Source organism: Cryptomeria japonica, chromosome 5 (genome assembly GCF_030272615.1).
Source record: "Cryptomeria japonica chromosome 5, Sugi_1.0, whole genome shotgun sequence".
In the NCBI taxonomy this organism is placed as follows: Eukaryota; Viridiplantae; Streptophyta; class Pinopsida; order Cupressales; family Cupressaceae; genus Cryptomeria; species Cryptomeria japonica.
The window spans coordinates 392,304,517-392,326,909 of record NC_081409.1 but is presented as its reverse complement, the minus strand read 5'-3'; positions in this window follow the sequence as shown (position 1 = coordinate 392,326,909).

The window sequence follows — 22,393 nt, the reverse complement described above, 5'->3', positions numbered from 1 at the left end:
TAAAAGCATTGATGTCCTAGATATAGAATGAAATTAGTATGGGAATACAGGCTAGAACACATTGGAACTTGGAGCTTGATTGCCCATTGCCACTTACAGCCAAGGCTAAAAACCCATGGCATATGTACTATGACTGGCAAAAGTTGTTGAATAGACCTGATGTCAGAAGCCAAGTTTTACCATGGAGAGAGGAAGTATTTCAGGAATATGAAAATCTACTTCGAACTGAGAATCAAGCTTCAATTGAATGTCTGGTTCAACATTGGAATAGTCTTCCAAAGGACCTAAAGCAAGGTGAACCCCATTCATTTCCCAATTTATCATGTAGCCACACAAAGAGCTCCCAAGTATATCCACTTGGGTAGGACAAAAAGCAATAATTGGCTACCTTTGATATTTCGGCCACCTATCCTTATGTGGCCACTGATGGGATGCAGGGCTACAGATAAACCATGTGATGAGGCCGTAGAAGAAGCCAGGTGGGCTAGGCTGGAAAAGATGAAAGGGTTTTATTGGAACTTGGCTACAGGAGGCACAGGACAAGGTACCATTGTTGATTTACAAGTCAGTGCCCAAGTAAGGAATTTTCCTCTTGCTGGAGGATCAACAAGACATTAAGTTGGGAGAAAATGATGAACTAAAATAATAGCTCTTTTATTTCTATAATTGATAAGTTTTTCCTATGTTTTAAGTTACACATTGGGACAGTGTTTGAGTCATGTGATGTATTGAAGTTTGACTATGTGCATTCTGAATGATAGCTAAAACCGCTGAACCCTATATTGTTTTGACTTAATATTCATGTAGCCATGTGGATTATTATAGGTAATATCATGTGTGGATGTATAAATGTTATGATTAATGGAAATAGATATATATGTATGCTTGTATATTTTAACCTTTAAATGTAGGAGTAAATAAGTTGTTACAGAAGTGGTTGTTTTAAGTCGGATGGAGAATCACATCGTGAAAGCATTTGGATACATTTCGGGGCAGTTAAACATTTAAAACAGAAAAGAAGTTGGTGTGCAAAATAATTGGCAAAGGAATAGAGAGGCGATACCAGATTCATTTATGTTTGTCTCCAGCAAGCATCAATCTAGTAAACATCCCCATGCTAAATTCTTAGTTGCGGTTTAGTTGAGTTCCATGTCTTTTGTGGATTAACTTCTTCTCCTCGTAGTCATAAATTTTTCTGCCTAATTTCATTGGCATGATCTAGGTAGTAGGAAGTTTTTTATAACTTTCTTATTAATAAAGACCTGCACCTCTTTTGAAAGGTTAGACAGTGTTTTCTAGAATTAGAAGCATTTCTCTTATCTCATGTATTGTATCGACTTTTGGAAATAATGAATAAAAGCTATGTTATTCCGAGTATATAGGATCATCTTTGAAGTCTAGATACACTCATCCAAGGGGGACCACTTGGTGAGTATTCATGTGTGTTTATTAGATTAAGTTTCATTTTTTGCTGCAGTAGATGTTCTAGCGACTAACTATTCCTCCAGCCACTGGAACTTGATCATGTGACTCTTCCTGTAGCTAAAGCAGATAGAGTAATTCCTATTTGTTAGCTCTGAACTTAGTTAACAGTTATTTAGTTAGAATCTTCTGTTAATGTTAATATTTCTTGTAGTCATTTAGTTGTCATATTTTTGTTTATTTATTTTGGATAAACTTAGTTGTTGCAGTAGTGCAGAATGACTATCACGGGAACTTAGTGCATATACAATGCCGACCCATTTCAAGTAATACATTCTTGGGTTGATAAGTAAATGAACTACAATCATGGATATGATATCTACTCAAAATGGATGACCAATCTTTGGGTTAAGACTTTAGCTCTAGTTATTCTTCCTATTGGCTAGGAAAACAAGCAGATTAACAACACAACACCAAGATTTTTGACGTGGAAACCCCGGTTAAGGGAAAAACCACTGTGGTAACCTACCCATAGTAAGATGATACTCTATAGTAGTATGTGAAATAGTACAATGGGGAATGCAAATGCATTCAGGCACAATGCCTAGAGCTCATTGCTCAAAAGATATTTTCCCGGAAGGCTATAACCCTCAGGGAAGTCTCACTGACTTACGATATGATTTGGACTACAATCTAGAAGAAATTAAATACAATGATAGCATCCACAAATGCATGATGACAGTTCCGATTAAGCACAATTATCTTCTCTGCAACACCAATCTCACCTCAACACTTCACTTAATGATAAATCTCTTGTTCACACATTCACCTCTCTTTGATAATGCAGACACAATAGCAATACCAAAAATAAGTGAATAATTCACCTATATATATAATTCATCAACCTTGATAACAAGGTTGGCTAAACCCTCAACCCTCAACTCAAAATTACAAAAATTACATTACACGATACAAAGATCGATCACCAGACTAATATAATGATTTACATTACATAGCATGGACCTAATTCGATTTATCAAATGATCTCATCCACCGGAAATGACACCAAGATCAACCACAACACGCTACACCATCATAAATATCACATAACACAAAAAGTCATCACCATTTGATCCACCAAAAATTTGCACAACGATCAATGAGGATCGCCAAAACAAATATGACATGACTAGGAAACACCAGCAAGCATGTTAGAATCACCACCAACAGCTGCACCAACAACACTTATCAAATCTTCATCGATCAACATCAAAATGTTGGCATTCTACAATCTAGTGAGAAATGATGGTGTTGTCATTGATGGCAACCTACAGGCAACCTTGTGGAATTCATTTGGTAAATCATCGGCTGACATCGGCACTGGAAAGAATGTATACCGGCACCCTAGCTGACAGGAACAAACTTTTGTTTATTGTATTTAATTGTAAATATCTTTTGTAAAGCTGACATGGCATATTATAATAGACTCATATATGTATGAGATCTTGTAAATCATTTTGTAATGATGGACACATGATGGTAGAAGTGATGAGAGAATATTAAGGAAGATTTTGTATAAGGTTTATGGTTATAGTATAAGCTTAAACCAGTACTAAACCTGGCATAGCAGATGCTGAATTGTAGAAGTACATTATATTGGATTTTCATAATCCATTTTGTAGATTGAGTAGTGAGCTCTAGGTAGTTGTCCTTCCTGCATGTGCAAGCCCCTCATTGTAAGTATTATCCATTCATTGGCCATTGAGTGAATATTGTGGGTCACAAATCCCACCGAAGTTTTTCCCACACCGGGTTTCTTCGTTAAACATCTTGTGTTATGGTGTGTTTTCTATGTTGTCTTTACTGTTCCTATTTACTGCATTAATTCTTGTTTACTATTACATTGTTTTGGAATGCAAAATACTTAATAAGGTTAAATATTTTGTTAACCAGTTAGATACTGATTCACCCCCCCCCTCTCAATATCTTTGGGACTATCATTAATCCTAACACAAAAAGCTCAAGAACACAACCAATCAGCAACTATCATGAAGAAAGATAACTTGCGGGGCACCAAATCATGAATAATCTGAAATGAAGATACAAAATATCATCCCAAACTATATCCCAAAACCTTAGCACGTTGGAAAAAGTGAGACTAAGTATGGAAACCCTAATTCCACTCTCATACACACTCATGGAATACGAAAGAGCCTAGGGAGGTAATGCACATTGGCTACTTCTTATGAGAAAGAGATTCATGGATTACCTCTTAGGTTTTCTATTCCTTTGTTGTAAATGAGAGAGAGGAATGATGCAAAATGCAATCTAACCTAGAAAGCAAGTAAGAAAGCAAAACCTAATTTGAGAATGCAGATCAATGAACAACTGATACACTAATGAAAAGTATAGATTAGAAGGCAAAATCAAAGGTGTAACTGTGTCTAAAATCTAAGAAAAAATGTTTAGGACCAGGGTGCCACGCCACTATCCTGATTCTACAATTCTGGAGTTGCAACTGATAGGAGGGATTCTGAGATCTGTAAGTTGTTGATCTGCCAAGTCTCGCTGAAAGAGGGAAGGACTAGTGCACCACGCCCCTGTCTTTGATAGATTTTTGCACTTCTGAAGTTTTTGGGTGGTGTAGATGTCAGTTTCAAACCTATAACTACTTCCAGATTCTTGTTTCTACACCTACAATTGAAAAGGGAAGGTTTAGGGTGGCTATATAGGTTTTTGCCTTAATCAAACCCCCGTGTTGGTTATTTCCACCTCCATGAATAGCCGATAATATACTAAAAATGTGTTTGCAAGAACCTTGTGTATATGCAAAATTCTAAGAATGAAAGTAAACAAACTAGAGCAACCCTAAAGAGTAAACCCTAAATTCTTATAATTAACAAAGTAAATGCTCTAAATCCATAATACAAAGTGATCTAAAGCATGAATATGAATCAAAATGAATCTTATGAAAAGATTTGAAAAACAACATGAAACCATAGCCAACCCCAAGCGAGAGGTTCAAGTCATTCGTCAATTGGTGATCTCCTATTGTTCTTCTATATCTTCAAAAGCTCCCAATTGATAAAATGATGCTTGATGAATGTTTGATGGATGAATGATGAATATTGTTGAAGACTTCCAAGATCTACTCTTTTGCTGCAAAGAAGGCTCTTTATGCACCAAAAATATGCTCTTAGATTCTTAAAAGAAGACTCCTTCAAATGAAGAAAGAGAGCTCTTAAGTATGAAACCCTAGATCTTAATTTCATGTTTAGGCTGACCTAGGATTTGAATTTCCTGCTATTTTGGGGTTAAGCATTATCATATCATAGGATTGTGCTCTCGAAATTTTGAGAAAAAAGTCGCAAACCATGTGCATTCCCACCACAGTCCAACCAAATTTTCACCAAATTTTCAAGGCCATTAGATATGATGATATTAAAGCGCATCCCAAAGTTACAACTAATTTCGAGATGTTTTGATATGCGAAATTGGGCCTAAACAGTAAAAATAAGACATAATTAGGGTTTATGATTAAATGATTCATTGGAGGAATAATATGAAAAGGGGCACACTTAGGGTAAAGGGCCCAACTTTGTAATGTGTAAAGTGATGAGAAATAACCTTAGATTTAATTAAATTAATTAATTAAATGCTTAAAGGGGAATGAGAAATGCAAGATGCAAGACACACTAAGGTGGGTGCTAACTTAAGTGTGAAATTGTACCACACTAGCAAAGGTGTACAATTTTCGACACTAGATCCTTGTCAAACTGAGGAGTCCTATTAAAATGGAACTTGAGAAGATCCACATTATGCCCAAACTGAGAAGGGGCATATTGTAGGTTAAATACAATTAATACATGGTAATAACATATATAGATCAAAAACACTAAAAATCTACAATATATAGAACAAAAGTGTACCAGAGCCTGAGATGCTTCTCCAATAGACTTAGGAGGGCTTCCCATTGATGAAGTAACTATGGCTATTTACTGTATGAAAAATGATAAGATTAAATACAATTAATACAATGATAAGTATTGTAGGTTAAATACAATTAATACAAGGTAATAACATATATAGATCAAAAACACTAAAAATCTACAATATATAGAACAAAAGTGTACCAGAGCTTGGGATGCTTCTCTAGTAGACTTAGGAGGGCTCACCATTGATGAAGTAGCTATGGATATTTCTTGTATGAAAAATGATAAGATTAGAATTTATCTAAATTTCACATGTACATGTGCATATAATCATCAAATCAAGAAAATAAAGTAGAGATACATACATCTTCCCTCTCTTGATCCTCTGGTGTATCAGGTGCATGTTGGCCATTTCGAGGAATTGATTATGTGTTGCATTGATGTTTTGTCATTGATGTCAACACTAGTTGTTTTGGTTGCTTTATCGGTATCCTTCTGGTCCCGATAGGTTGTTTGGTTTCTGGTTGTATTAGATCATCATGATCCAATATGCTCCAGCATGTTTGGGCTATGGAATTGGCTTATTCATGTTACTCAGATTCATGTTCAGTCAGTTGGTTTTGAAATGGTGATCGGATGCTATCCTTCTTGCTGGAAAGCTTGATTTGTTGTTCCGGCGAGGGTTTCACTGACAAAGCTTCATTGAAGATCTTTGATGTTATGCATAAGTGGTGTTGGTGTGGCTTCTGGTAGAGATTTAGGATACTGATGGTGACCATGTTTGATAATTGGTTGATTGGGATCATTGATTTAGCATGTGTGGAACTAATTAGGTCTTGGTGTTATCTAGGTTTTGGACTGGCTTAATGTAACCTATGGATTGGACTTCTCGATGTGTTTATGGGGTGTCTTAGGGGTTGGATATTATTTGTTTGGTCTAAGGCCGACACGTTTTGTAATTATGTAATTTTTTTATTATCTGGTGGCCGACCTTATTGTTGTGGTTGAGGGTTTGTATATATATGATGTAATATCTCATTGTAGATCAATAGTATGGAATAATGGAATGTAATAGGATCTAGTAATGTAATAACCATTCAGGTAGAGGATTTGGTCGATCATTGGTGATCGAGTTGGGTTTATGTAAGAGGATTTAGTCCTTTGATATTGAGCTTAACCAGAATTGTATTCAATCATAGGAGATATTATCTTTGCAATTCATTCTTTCTTTCAGATTGTAGTTTGGATTTCTATGTAGTCAATAAGACTCCTTTTGTGATGAGCAGTGTGCTATAGGCTATTGGTCTTCCTGCAAGTGCAGGCCCCTCAATTATAATCAAATGCTTACTATAGAAGTATAATTTGACTGTGGGTAGGCTTCCCACTGTGGTTTTTCCCTTTACCGGGTTTTCCACGTACAAATCTTGGTCTCATGTGGATGGTATTTATTCTCTGATTGTTGTTTATTCTTAATTGGTTTATCTGCTATTTTGGTATTTGGTTTATGCATTCCGGTATTGATCTTTTGGGTTCCGGTATTAAATTTTTTAATTTCTTAAGGTTCTAGTAATCTGGTGACAATTGATTCACCCCCCTTTTAGTTGTCTTCTGGTTATTTGAATTGTCTAAAAATTGGTATCAGAGCTCTGGTCCTCTCTGCGGAAGCTTAACCTCTTGAGGAAGATCCTATGGTGACTAACAATTTAATTTAATCTAGTTCATCTACTGCTATCTCTTGAAGAGATATTCCTAGGCTTGATGGAACAAATTACAAAGTATGGAAGATTCAGATGGAGACTCATCTGAGATGTCTTGGTAAGGAAATTTGGGAAATCATAGAGAATTATGTAACATCTTATAATCCAACATCTGGAAATCCTCCTCCAACAAACTTGGATAAGGAGCTTGAGAATGATTGTAGAGCAAGAGAACCCCTCTTGTGTGCACTTCTTGATCAACAAATAATGGGATTAATTGACAAATCATCAGTAAAGGCTAAATGGGACAAGCTAGAGACTCTTAATGAAGGTGACCCTACTGTGAAGATTTCTAAACTTTGTTGGCATATGCACACTCCAATGAGACATTATAGGTGATTGAAGGTTTTGTCATTGATGGCAACCTTACAACCCTATGGCACCGGCAAGGCATTACACTACACCAGCACTAGCAAGATCAGACTCTACACTGGCACTCAGACCACCGACACCAGCAAAGAAAGGAAGTATACCGGCACAGAGGCCGACAGAATTTTTGTTATATTATATTTTGTTTATTATTGTAAAATCTTTGTAAGTCGACTTGGAAAGTTGTAAAATGACTCTTATATATAAGAGAGATCATTGTAGACATTTTGTAAGCGGAAGAAACGATAAGAGAAAGATATTAGGCAGACCTATTATGCGATATATAGGTTAAGGGTTTATGTAAGAAGAAGAGTAGCAACCGGTACTGGATCTAGCATTATAGATGCTATTCTAAAGTAGTACAAGATATTGGATTTGTATAATCCATCATTGTAAGTCAATGAGACTTCCTTTTTTGTGTTTGAGCAGTGAGCTCTAGGTAGTTGGCCTTCCTGCATGTGCAGACCCCTCTTGTAGTAGTAATATTCTCTTATTGGCCAATAAGTGAATATTGTGCATCACAAATCCCATCAAGGTTTTTCCCACACCGGGTTTCCTCATTAAATCCTTGCATCATAGTGTGCTTTTCATGTGGATGCTTTTAATTCTGTTTATTGCTTTATTTCTTGCATACTGATACACTGTTATAATATGTTCTACATGTTTTAAGTTAAGAAATTATATTCACCTATTAGATACTGATTCACCCCCCCCCCTCTTAGTATCTGTGAGAATCCTAACAAACTTGATGGTTATCGAGTGAGATATGAAAACTTGAAGATGAAAGAAGATGAAAGGATTACTGCATTCATGGAAAGGGTAAATGAAATTGTTGTGGGAATACAATGTTGTGGTGGAACTCTGAGTGAAGACGAGATAGTTTCTAAAGTTTTGAAAGATTTACCACCCACTTACAAGATGAAGGCTACTACAATCAATGAATTGAGAACAATGGCTAATACTTCTATCAATAGAGATACCTTGGTTGGGAAATTATCTGCTTTTGAGCTTGAAGAATTTGGACCCTCTGGAGCTGTGAAGTCTGAACCTTCTTTTCATGCATCTACATTATCAACTGGCAAGCAAGATTGGAAAGCTTTATATGAAAGGGAATTGGATGATATGAAGAGAGAAGATGAAAAATTTGAGAAACTTGAAGCCCTATTTACTAGAAGAGTATCTAAAGGACCGGTAGGAAGTAAGTATGAAGGAAAATGACCTTTTAAAATTTTTGCATGTTATAAGATAGGTCATTTTGCATCTAGATGTCTTGAAAGGAATTCAAGTTTTGAAGAGAGAGCTAGAAGATATTTTAAGCCTAACCCTGGATATCAGAACAAGTATAAGTATAGGAAAAACAAAGATAAATCATGCTACATAGCGGATGAGGAAGGTGTGACTGATTCTGATGATGAACCGATACAAGACTTTGCTAGTGGTTCCGACAATGGAAAGGAATGGGTGTTCTTGGCTATCAAGGAAGATGTTCCAGCACTGGAAGAGAATGTACCTAAAGAGAAGGCACTTGATGCTAAAATTGAAGATAAGGATGAATGGGTAATTGACAGTGGATGTTCACATCATATGACTGGAGATAAAAGGAAGTTTCTAACTTTGCAAGAATTTGATGGCAGTCTTGTTAGATTTGGAGATGACAAAGCATGTATGATCAAGGGAAAAGGAACTATATCATTAGATGGTAAGCACAATACTGCTAATGTTTATTATGTTGAAGGTTTAAGGCATAACCTTTTGAGTGTAGGACAATTGGTGGATAAGGGATTTCAATTACAGTTCAAGGATGGAAAATGAAAAATCATTAATAGATCTAGTTTGGAGATTGCAACCGGTACTCAGACAAAAGGTAATATATTTCATTTGAATTCTGGTGAGAAGACATGTTTGATTGCACAAATTGATGAGAGTTGGCTATGGCATAAAAGGCTATGTCATGTGAATCTTGATTACGTTGTAAAGATCAGTTCAACTAAGATAGTTAGAGATATTCCTAAGATTGTGAAGCCCTATAATCTGGTATGTAAAGAATGTCAAATAGGAAAATAGGTCAGAACCTCTTTTAAGAGTATACGAGACAAATCTAATGATGTTCTTGATCTTATTCATACTAATTTGTGTGGCCCTACTAGAGTTAAAAGTTTCAAGGTGATAGATATTTTATGTTAATCATTGATGATTATTCTAGAATGATGTGGGTTACTTTTCTAAGGGAGAAATATGAGGCTTTTGAAAATTTTAAAATATTTAAGGCTAAAGTTGAGACTGAGACAAGATTGAAGATTAAATGTTTAAGGTCAAATCATGGTGGAGAATTCACATCCGGTAAGTTTAATAACTTTTGTGAGAAGCATGGCATAAGGAGACAATATTCTACTCCTCGGACACCTCAATAGAATGGAGTTGTGGAAAGGAAGAACAAAACTATCTTGCATGTTGCTAGAACCATGATGATGGAAGCTAATCTACCTCATATCTACTGGAGAGAAGCAGTGAGCACAGTTGTCTATACATTCAACAAAGTACATATCAAAGGAGAAACTGATAAGACACCTTATGAATTATGGTTTGGCAATACACCTATAGTAAAGTATTTCAGAATCTTTGGTAGTAAATGTTATATCAGGAGAGATGATATTGTATACACATAAAGATGGCTATGAGCGATTAAATAAATATTTTATATTTATTTAATATTTATTCTTCTATTAAATAGTTAATTTGAAAAGATTAATTTATTTAATTCATTTTGTGTCTTTCTATTAATTAATTTAATTGAAATATTTTATTAATTAATTCATCTATCTTATTCCTCTAATTAATTAAATATCTAATATTTATTATTCTTCTAATTAGTTAATTGAATATCTAAATATTTAATTATTTTCTCCAATCATTTGAATATCTAATATCTAATGGTTATTCTTCTATCCTATAGTCTCAAATATTCTAAATTATTTAATCTCTTATCCAACTCATCCTTCCATCTCCACTTCATGTTTCCTTTGCCAACTCATCCATCATGTGGCTAAATTAATTCAACAAAAATAAAATAAATAAAACATTTATTAACCACTTATCTTCAACCTCCAGATTTAATGAAATATTGTGTACATACACATATTTCATAACCTTCTTCTATATTCTCTCCAACATCCCTACATCTCAAGAAGGACTTGAGTCCACTTGTCCTCTCATTCCTAAATCTTCTCCAACCATCCCTAGATTCCCTCACTGAGCAACCCAGTCAAGTTGAGATGAGTGACACTTGTCTTCTCCTTCCCCCTTTCTCTCAACCTTCACCTTTTCTCACAACCATCCAAATCTATAGATCTGATCGTGCTCGTTGATCTAGGCCACATCATCTTATCCCGTCAAGTTCTATAAAATTAGGAGTTTGAGTTGAGAGAGAGTTAGTCTTCAAGTGAGTTTTCAAATTTAATCATTTGTGAAAACTCATGCATCTATGAGTTTTAATCTTGAAGCAAACAACATAATCATTTAGCATTGCATATCATAGTATCAGTTAACTATCAGTTATCAGTCCATTCTTTATATGACATCTTGGAAGCTATTAGTGCTTATCTGAGAGCACACCATATGCAACCAGGAATAGTGGAGTTAGGACACAATGAGACATAAATCATGAAGGTAATAATAGTGTTTTTATTTTAATATCAATTTCATGTAGTTTCATTGGTTGAGTTTGGATTTCCCGTAGCATTTCCTTTGTATTTTGTGAAACTAACATGTTGCAGGTAGTATTTTGATGATGAAATTCAAGTTGACACATTTTATCCAAGATCTAATCGATAATGGAACTATCACAGTGGATAGCCATAAGACAAACGAATCACACCTAGCTTTCAAAACTCCACTCTCGAATTATGACAAAGGTGAACCAATCCAATTAAAAGATGACAAAGGAAAAGCCAAAGTGAACTACACTTATACATATGATGTGGTGGTAAATGTCATCATTGTTAAAGATAATCCACCTTCAGAGCCTATCAATGTCATTACGAGAAGCAAAGCAAAGGTCACCTTTCTGGGTATAATAAAAGACTCAACATCCAATTCACAACAATACAATTTAGTAGAGAAATTACAAAGAATACCCACTCAAATATCAATTTTGGAACTTCTCAAAGTTTCACATATGCATAAGGAAATTTTGTAAAAATCTTTAGTGGAACCAACAGTTCCAAAACATGGTGGGACACCTTATAGCCCCTCATTGCTTATCAATTTCTAAAAATGATGACGCATCATTGCAACATCCTCACAATTCTCCTTTACATGTTGAAGTCACCATTAATAAAACTCGTGTCAAATGCATACTCATAGATGGTGGAGCAGGCTTAAACATTTGTGCATTAAGTTTCATAAAAGATTTGGGATATTCAGAAAATGCAGTAGATCCAAAGAAGAAAATAACTATTAAGGCTTATGATGAAACAAAGTGTTCTTCTAAAGGAACTGTGGTGTTGCCAATCAAAATAGGACCTGAGGAAAAGAATACATTATGTTAGGTTTTAGATTTGAACCTCTTGTACAACATTCTTCTGGGAAGACCGTGGATTCACACCATGCAAGTAGTTCCTTCTTCATATCATCAATGTGTAAAATTTCCTCATGAAGGACAAGAGGTCACTATAATTGCAGACTCTAGCCAATATTGCAATAATCTAAAGCCAATACAAGATACAAGAGTTTCACATAATAGAGAATCAATATATCGTACCAAATAAATTCAAGAAAAGTTATGGGAAACCTTTGAGAAAAATCTCAAATTGAATGATGAAGGAATGGGAAAATATTCTTTGCATAATTTTCCACTTTCACCTAAGTCATATGGAAAGCCTACAAATATCCAATCAAAGACCTTAGAGAAATCAAAAGATATGTTTAATGGAGCATTTGTTAGAGTTGGAACCCTTGAAGAAGAAACCAAAGACAAGGACATTCTTGGTTGGTTGTACAAAGATGAAAATGAAACTATAGCAACAGCTGTAGAAGTCAATATTCCCATAGAACAACATGGCAATGGTTATAAAATCATGTGAAAATGGGATATGAAGGAAAATGACCAATTGGTAAGCAACATCAAGGTATTTCAGAACCTATTTGTCCCCACTCGCAATCTAAAGAAGATAAATCAGGACTTGGATATCTAAAATCAAATCAAAAGCAACATAATCATTAACAACCAAAGTGGAGAAATAAATTAGTTAAAAAATTAATAAAAAGCATATACAGTCTTGAAGAAATCAGTAAAAAATCAGAAAATCAGAAAATCCCTAAAAAGGCATAAAATAGTTATAAAAAAAAAATAATAAAAATTAAAAATTAAAAAAAGGGGAAAATGCAATAAATTTAGATGGTGAAAACCTGGTAAACATGCGCTATCTAAAAAGTGAGTTCCTCCATCTATGAGATTGCTTTGCGCACCTATCCACTTCATCCTATCGCATCTATCACTTCCATCTATCCTATCTCGTCCATTTTATCTTTCGCATCCATTGCTTTGAACTATTAGTAGGAAATATGCATCTTACCAACAATTATCAATCTTTGACATACTTGTCGTAGTCACTGTCTTAGATTTTATCAAAATCAATCACATATGCATTTATATCCTGCCATGGTTTAGATCTTGATCAATTCATACATCCATAATAAAGTTTTGCTTCCACTAGGGAAAAAATTCTAATTCCTTTTGCTAAGGTGATCTTTTAAATCTTTGAAAATCCAAAACATTCGGAAAACTTAGAAAAACCAAAAACACCTAGGGTTTTGAAATAGATAACAGGCAACAAAGCAACGAAGATCAAGGCATCTTATGACAACTGAATCGTGAAACTCAAAAAATGAAGAATCAACCAGCAAGTAATAAAGGATTATCCAAGATCATTCTTCAAGATGATTATATCAGTTAATGACCATAAGAACATGTGAATGACCTACAAGATTCAGTGTTTATTTTGTTGATTTTATTGCTAATCATGTACTCTATGTGACTAAAGGATGTCCATGAATAGAGAAGATATGATGGGGCATGATTATTTTCTTTGATTGTTGTCTATGATTTATCTCTTATTTAGGTATGTACTTGTCTAAGGATATGATCAAGAAAAGATCAAGGAGGGCGTTCAAATTCATGCATAAAAGGAGATAATCCTTGTCTGTTCTCCAAGAAATACTCAGGTCAACTTGATTCATTATATCAAGTTGCTTGTAATAACTTGCTATATCAAAATCCATGTAAGAAATACTCAGGTCATCTTGAATCATTATGTCAAGTTGCTTGCATTTTCTTACAACATTTTAAAGCTCAATGATGAAATCAAGCACTGTTACAAGGTAACATATGAAGAATGGTAGTATCATTTTTAGTTAGATCATTTCATTAGCTCATTATTCATTATAAGAATTTCATTTCATTCATAGATCAATGGCCATCAATAAAAGATTGAGTATACTTGGACAAACAAAAACAATTTACATTTGATCATTATAGGTGCATTAATTTTTAGAATCATTTTAATCATCATCCATTTCATTTAGTTGCATTTAATCATTGCATTAGTTTGCATTCAATTAAGTGCATTTCATTAATCATGTAGTGTATCATCATTATTATTTGCATTATCATTTCATTAACAATCATTTAGTTGCATCTTTGCACTTAGATTCATAATTATTATAAGCATTACATATAAAAATAAAAAACATTTGAATAACATATTTCATAATCATTCATTTGCATTTCCATATAGATCATTGCATTTGCATCATTTAAGTTAGCAATCATTTTCAGTTGTATCCAAGGTCATCAAAATCAAAAATAAAAAAATTTATCATTGCATCATCATATAAAGCATCATCATAATGAAGAGAAAAGATCATAACATCATGCATATAATCAATGCATATAGATCATCATCAAATAGAGTAACATGCATAATAAATATCATCGTCATATAGAGTCTATGTCTTCATATAGATCATCATAACACAATAAAAATTCCAAGTATACAATGATATTAGATCAAAAGTACAAATTCCTCATCAATACAAAGTCAAGTCAAGGCTGTCCTACACCACTACCACCTAACTCTGTCTGTCTCCGTGGTTGTGGGTGAGAATATCCTCTAGATGCCTGTCTACTATGATCACCACTCCTTTGAGGAGGCCCCATGACTCCACCACTACTAGTATCCATCCTCACAGTGGTATGATAACTGCCTTCTCTCTAGCTCTTTGCGACTAAATCCTCATATAGTCATTGCCAACGGGAAGTCTCCTTCCCGGCCTAAACTAGTGCTCTTATAGTATCAACTGAGAGAGTGCCCGATCCAACCTACTGAATGTGATCAAGGAGGCCCTGAGTATCCTTCTATCTCCTAACAACTGTGTCTCTCTTTTTCATGAGTGTTTGTACATGTTCTCTACACTGATCCATCTATGCTCTGAGACTATCAATGGTCTCCTACTCTGGCACATCCTTCTCTGGCACATCCTGTTGTGGGACATGAACCCCAATACCCTCATCTCCACCTCCCTATCTACCTGTTGGAATATCAGTCTGAGTAGCTCTCAGAACCCATCATCTAATGAGTGGAACATGATCCTCTAGATCCTCATCCTCTCCACCATGTGCTGCAATACCCCTAGGGTCTGGCTGAATCTGACCAAAATCAATGCCTCTCCCACAACCCCCATCCAGTCCAATCATCCTACCTCCTCATATCGATGGAAACCCTCTCGATAATCTCATCCTTACCCTACCAATATCCCTCCCAATCCATCAAAACTCTCTCCCACCCATAGGAAACAGTCTCCCAATCCTGCCAACTAGTCCAAACGGTTCTCCACGAACTCTCAATTGACCTCCTCTCCGTTCGGGTCTCCTACCGCCACAACATCCATCTCCTCCCTCATCTCCATCCCCTCCAGCCTCCTGAGAAGCTCTAATCTCTCATCTATGTCTCTGTCTCCTGATAACTAGATCATCTGAATCATCATCCTCATCTCCTGAGCTAGGAGGAGAATCTTCTAGATCGGTAATACAAGGAAACAGGTGTGCCAGTATGTACTGAGCATAATCTACAGTAACCCTAGGATATAGAATGTGCAATCTCATATCATAAGCTACCCTAGGAGTAGCTAGAAACTTTTCCCCTGCTAACTTAAATGACAAAGAAGGTCCCCAATCTTGCCTATCTCTATACTGTCATGCATATATCATGACACCAATAGGCATAGACTAAATGATACCAAACTGTCTCAAAATGCGACCTATCAACTGTCTCTCAACAATGAATGGAGTCCAACCAATGAGATATCTACTCTACATAATAAATGGTAATGTATGTGAATCATCCATCCATGGATCACAATCAATATAAGGTCTCCTAATAACACTATCTAGTGAATCAAGAACCCAACGCCAATACTCCATCTTACCTAGCTTATGCTGAGTAAGGATACCTACATACAGATGAACATATGGCTATCTCTCACCACGAACTCTATGATGAATAAGTTGAGTAATAGCAATGTCCTCCCAGCACCAGATCTACAAAAGTGTGTATCATGTTGACAAAATAGCACCATCATAAAAAACAACCTAATGAAGATCATGATGCAAATGAGCAAGCATGCAAACACCCCACACATATCGAGTTTGACACTGCATCATGCTCTGAAGAATCTCACCCCAACCAACAGGAAAACCTTGGGATCTCCTATCTGGACAGATGAATCCCCCAATCAAACCTGCAAGAATCATAGGGAGAGTCTCATAATACATAATCATATCCTCCCATCAAATCTCTCCTCTCAAAATGCTCTCATTACCAAATATGGCTCTGCATGCCTTTGTCCCTTCACAATCTTGAAAATCATACTAAACTAACTTACCATTCACTGGGATGTGGAGAATCCTATAGACATCCTCAAGTGTCACACTAATCTCACCCGTGGGCAGGTGGAAAGTGTTATGCTCGCTATGCCATCTCTCCACTAACGCTATCAACAATCCCCTATCATGGGTAATATCAAGCATCTATAACATGTGGTGTAATCCACAGGCATCTATATGTCTCACCTCTGCCTATGTAAGCTCTAGCACTAAGTGTCGCATCATCGGTAATTTCTCCCGACACTAGAGAACATCAAGTTTCTCCTATTTACCAAGAGAATTCGATCATCAATCATCTATCTATCAAATCAAAAAGATCACTAATCTCTAACATCAACAATTGATAAATATTTTCACATGAAGCAAATCAAGCTATCAAATCAATTTAAACCTATCAATCATGGTTTTCTATTAATCACTGATTTCAATCAAACTCTGCTATGCTCTTCATTAGAAACTAAATTGGTTTCTTAGAGCTAATCTATCCAATCACATCAAATCGATCAATCATTTATCCTTTCAATCAACATTATCAAATCAAACAATCAAGTACCTATTCACCATAATTGCTCATCAAAATGCCTAAATCTAATCATCAAAGTGATTTTTTACTATGAAATACATCAATCACATTCATCAGAAGAAAAAGAGCTAATTCTTTTAACAAAAGTGCTATTCTATTGAACGCAGGTGCTAAATCATACATATGCGCGAACCTTTTTAACAAAAGCACTAAACTTTCGAGCATATGAGTGAACCGATCAAAAGCGTTATTTTAAGTGTCAAAAGCGCAAACATTGAGAGAAAAAATGTTGACCAAGGAAAATTGCTAACATACATCACACATGTGCTAACAAAATGAGCACATGTGCTAAACTTATCAAATGTGCTAACTTTAAATGCAAAACTACTAAAACAGAAAACACAAACGCTAAACATACTTGTCGAAAATCACAAAAAATTCAAAATAGCCAAAAACGTGCTAAAGAAATATGAAAAATCAAACAACAAGGTGCGAAAAGTTAGGGATAAGATACATACCGGATACCCATACTCAGGAGGTCGCTGATATCGTCAAACGTGCTCAAATCGATGGTTCTCTAGCAGGATCACCATTTTGCCACCTCACCAAGACAATTTCTTCACAAAGCTGACAAGGATGCAAATGAAAATAAATTAACTTTGGTTAATTTTATATTTCCTATTTGGAAGGGTAATTAATGTTTTTCAATGGGACAATTATATTTATTTTTTATGAATAAATTTAATTGATGGACCTTTTCAATTATCATGAGATCAATTGCTTATCAAAATTGTTCAACAAATTCACGATCAATCTCTCGAGGGGGCACACAATCAAGATATTTTATCTCCATCAGGCACACTATTGAGACTTGATTTAATCTTTGAAACAATGTTGTATTGACATCATTTCAAAGAGGGGCAAAATTTATACACATAAAAATGGCTATGAGCGATTAAATAAATATTTTATATTTATTTAATATTTATTCTTCTATTAAATAGTTAATTTGAAAAGATTAATTTATTTAATTCATTTTGTGTCTTTCTATTAATTAATTTAATTGAAATATTTTATTAGTTAATTCATCTATCATATTCCTCTAATTAATTAAATATCTAATATTTAATTATTCTTTTAATCAGTTAATTGAATATCTAAATATTTAATTATTTTCTCCAATCATTTGAATATCTAATATCTAATGGTTATTCTTCTATCCTATAGTCTCAAATATTAAATAACTCTAAATTATTTAATCCCTTATCCAACTCATCCTTCCATCTCCACTTCATCTTTCCTTTGCCAACTCATCCATCATGTGGCTAAATTAATTCAACAAAAATAAAATAAATAAAACATTTATTAGCCACTTATCTTCAACCTCCAAATTTAATGAAATATTGTGTAGGTACACATATTTCATAACCTTCTTTTATATTCTCTCCAACATCCCTACATCTTAGGAAGGACTTGAGTCCACTTGTCCTCTCCTGCCTAAATCTTCTCCAACCATCCCTAGATTCCCTCAGTCAGCAACCCAGTCAAGGTGAGATGATTGACACTTGTCTTCTCCTTCCCCCTTTCTCTCAACCTTCACCTTTGCTCACGGCCATCCAAATCTGCACATTTGATCATGACCATTGATCCAGGCCACATCATCTTATCCTCTCAAGGTCTATAAAATCAGGAGTTTGGGTTGAGAGAGAGTTAGTCTTCAAATGAGTTTTCAAAGCTAATAATTTGTGAAAACTCATGCATCCGTGAGTTTTAATCTTGAAGCAAATAGCACAATCATTTAGCATTGCATATCATAGTATTAGTTAACTATCAGTTATCAGTCCATTCTTCATATGCCATCTTGGAAGCTATCAGTGCTTGTCTGAGAGCACACCATCTGTAACTTGGAATAGTGGACTTAGGACACAATGAGACATAAATCATGAAGGTAATAATAGTGTTTTTATTTTAATATCAATTTCATGTAGTTTCATTGATTGAGTTTGGATTTCCTGTAGCATTTCCTTTGTATTTTGTGAAACTAACGTGTTGCAGGTAGTATTTTGATGATGAAATTCAAGTCGACATAGATATCATTGGCAAATTTGATCCTAGATGTGATGAAGAAATATTTTTTGGTTATTCTAATGAAAGAAAGGCATCTAGATGTTATAACAAGAGATTACAAAGAATTGTGGAGAGCGCTAATGTCAAGGTGGATGAGTTGAATGGAAGTCAAAACAAAGTTTATGAGAAAGAACCGGTAGTGGAAATGATCATAACTAAACTAGTAACACCTTTACCGGAACAAAATGTTGAACCAGTTACTTCACTAGTATTAGAAAATCCAACAGTAATTGAAGAACTGAGAAGAGGAATAGAGAATCAGAAGACTCCTAGGTATGTAAGGATGAATCATTCAGAAGATCAGATCATTGGGGATAAAAACAATGGAGTGATGACAAGAAGGAGATTGGCAGCTAATGAGGTATGTTTAATTTCTCAAGTTGAACCAGTATTAGTAATTGAAGAATGTAAAGATGAATGTTGGATGAAAGCTATGGAAGAAGAATTAGATTAGATTGAGAAGAATAACACATGGACTTTAGTTCCTCGACCTAAAAATAAGAATGTTATTGGAACTAAATGGGTTTTTAGGAATAAATTAAATGAAGATGGACAAATTGTAAGGAATAAAGCTAGGTTGGTTTGTAAAGGATATTCTAGAATGAGGGAATTGATTATGGTGAAAATTTTGCACCTGTAGCTAGGATTGAAGTTGTAAGATTATCTCTTACCTATGTTGCACATAAGAACTACAAGGTTTATCAGATGGATGTTAAGTGTGCCTTTTTGAATGGGGATCTTGATGAGGAAATTTATATTGAGCAACCTGATGGTTTTTCACTTTCAGATGATAAAAACATGGTTTGCAGGTTAAAAAAAGCCTTATATGGATTGAAACGGGCACCTAGAGCTTGGTATGCAAGGTTAGATAAATATCTTTTGAAGTTTGGTTTCACTAAAGGTAATGCTGACAATAATCTATATTATAAAGTCACTAATGATGATATATTGATTATTTAAGTTTTTGTTGATGACATCATTTTTGGAGGTGAAGATAAGTTATGCATGGAATTTTCTAAGAATATGGAGAAAGAATTTGAAATGTTTATGATTGGGGAAACAAATTTTTTCTTAGGTTTGCAGATTACACGGACTAATAAAGGTATTTCCATCTATCAAAATAAGTATGCTAGGGAATTGTTTAATAAATTTGGTATGGTAGACTCTAAACCGATAAGTACTCCTATGGTTACAAGTGAGAAATTGACAAGGAAAGATGTTTCTGCACCAGTAAATCCTACAAGATACAAGTCTATGATTGAAGGTCTGCTATATTTGACTCAAAATAGGCCTTATTTAATGAATGTTGTTTGCATTGCATCAAGATATCAAAGTGATCCTAGAGAAAATCATGAGAGTGGGGTGAAAATAATTTTTAGATGCTTGCAAGGTACATCTGAATATGGTTTGTGGTACCCTAAGGATCATGAATTTACTTTGTGTGCATATACAGATGTAGATTGGGCAAGTGATGTTGATGATCGAAAAAGTACTTACGGTGGAGATTTCTTTCTTGGAAAGAAGTTGGTTTCATCGATTAGCAAGAAACGGTCATGTACTTCTTTATCTACTATTGAAGTTGAGTATGTTGTTGCTGCTACTAACTGTACACAAGTTCTATGGATGAAGAAAATGTTGAAGGACATAAAATTGCATTGCATTGGACTGGTAGTTATCCACTATGATAACTCTGCTGCTATAGACATATTAAAGAATCTAGTATTTCACTCTAAGACAAAGCACATACCTATCAAGTATAACTTTTTGAAGGAGAAGGTGGAATAAAATGAGGTTAGACTACTTTATGTGAACCCTAAAGAGAAGAGTGCAAATATTTTCACTAAACCTTTTCCTAAAGAATCATTTGAGTACCTGAGAGGCAGATTAGAGGTTTATGCCCCTCCGACAAAGAACTGATTGATGTTATTTGGCATTAGTCCGATATGCATTATCAAAGATATCATTATGTTTGGATTGATGTGGGGATGCTACTGCTCAGGGGGAATAGTTAGCCTTGTGATTCAGTGGTTTTTTTTTCTTTGATATTTTGGTCATATTTCTGGCATTGATGTCAAAGGGGGAGAGATATATCTGAAAAATAGAGCTTTATAGGGATATCATTCATAGGGGGAGTTTGGTCTTTGTTTCAAAACTTATTTGCTATATCCTTGTGTGGGATATTGTTGGTTTTCTTCCATTGGGGGAGACTTGTTTGGCATTCCTTGGCACTTGGATGTTTTTCACATCTAGTATTGCCATCAATGCCAAAGGGGGAGATTATTGGCCATTTGGAGGAACTAATTATCTGTTGCATTGATGTTTTATCATATATGTCAACACTAATTGTTTTGGTTTCTTTATCAATATCCTTCTGGTCCCACTAGGTTGTTTGGTTTCTGGTTGGATTAGATCATCATGATCCGGTATGCTCTGGTATATTTGGGTTATGGAATTGTCTTATTCATGCTACTCAGATTTATGTTCAATCAGTTGGTTTTGATCTCGTGATCGGATGTTATCCTGCTTGTTGGCAAGCTTGGTTTGTTGTTCCAGTGAGGGTTTCAGCGACAGAGCTTTTTTGAAGATCTTTGATGTTACGCATAAGTGGTGTTGGTGCGGCTTCTGGTAGAGATTCAGGATGCTGATGGTGATCATTTTCGAGACTTGGTTGATTAGGATCATTGCTTTAGTGTGTGTGGACCTAATTGGGTCCCGATATTATCTAGGTTATGGAGCGACTTAATGTAACATGTGGATTGGACTTCTCGATGTGTTTCTAGGATGTCTTATGGGTTGGATATTATTTGTTTGGTCTAACGTTGACATGTTTTTCAACTGTGTAATTGTTTCATTGTCTGGTGGCCGACCTTATTGTTTGTGGTTGAGGGTTTTGTATATATATGATGTAAGATCTCATTGTAAATCAATGGTATGGAATAATGGAATGTAATAGGAGCGAATAATATAATAACCATTCAAGAAAAGGATTTGGTCTTTCATTGGTGATCAAGTTGGGTTTATGTAAGAGGATTTAGTCCTCCTGTATTGAGCTTAACCAAAACTATATTCAGGCATAGGAGATTCTATCTTTGCAGTTCATTATTTCCTTCGGATTTTAGTCTGGATTTCTATGTAGTTAGTGAGACTCCTTTTGTGATGAGCAGTGTGCTCTAGGACGTTGGCCTTTCTGCAAGTGCAGGCCCCTCAACTGTAATCACATACTTGCTACATAAGTATTATCTGACTATGGGTAGGCTTCCCAATGTGGTTTTTCCCTTTACCGGGTTTTCCACGTACAAATCTTGGTGTAATGTGGATGGTA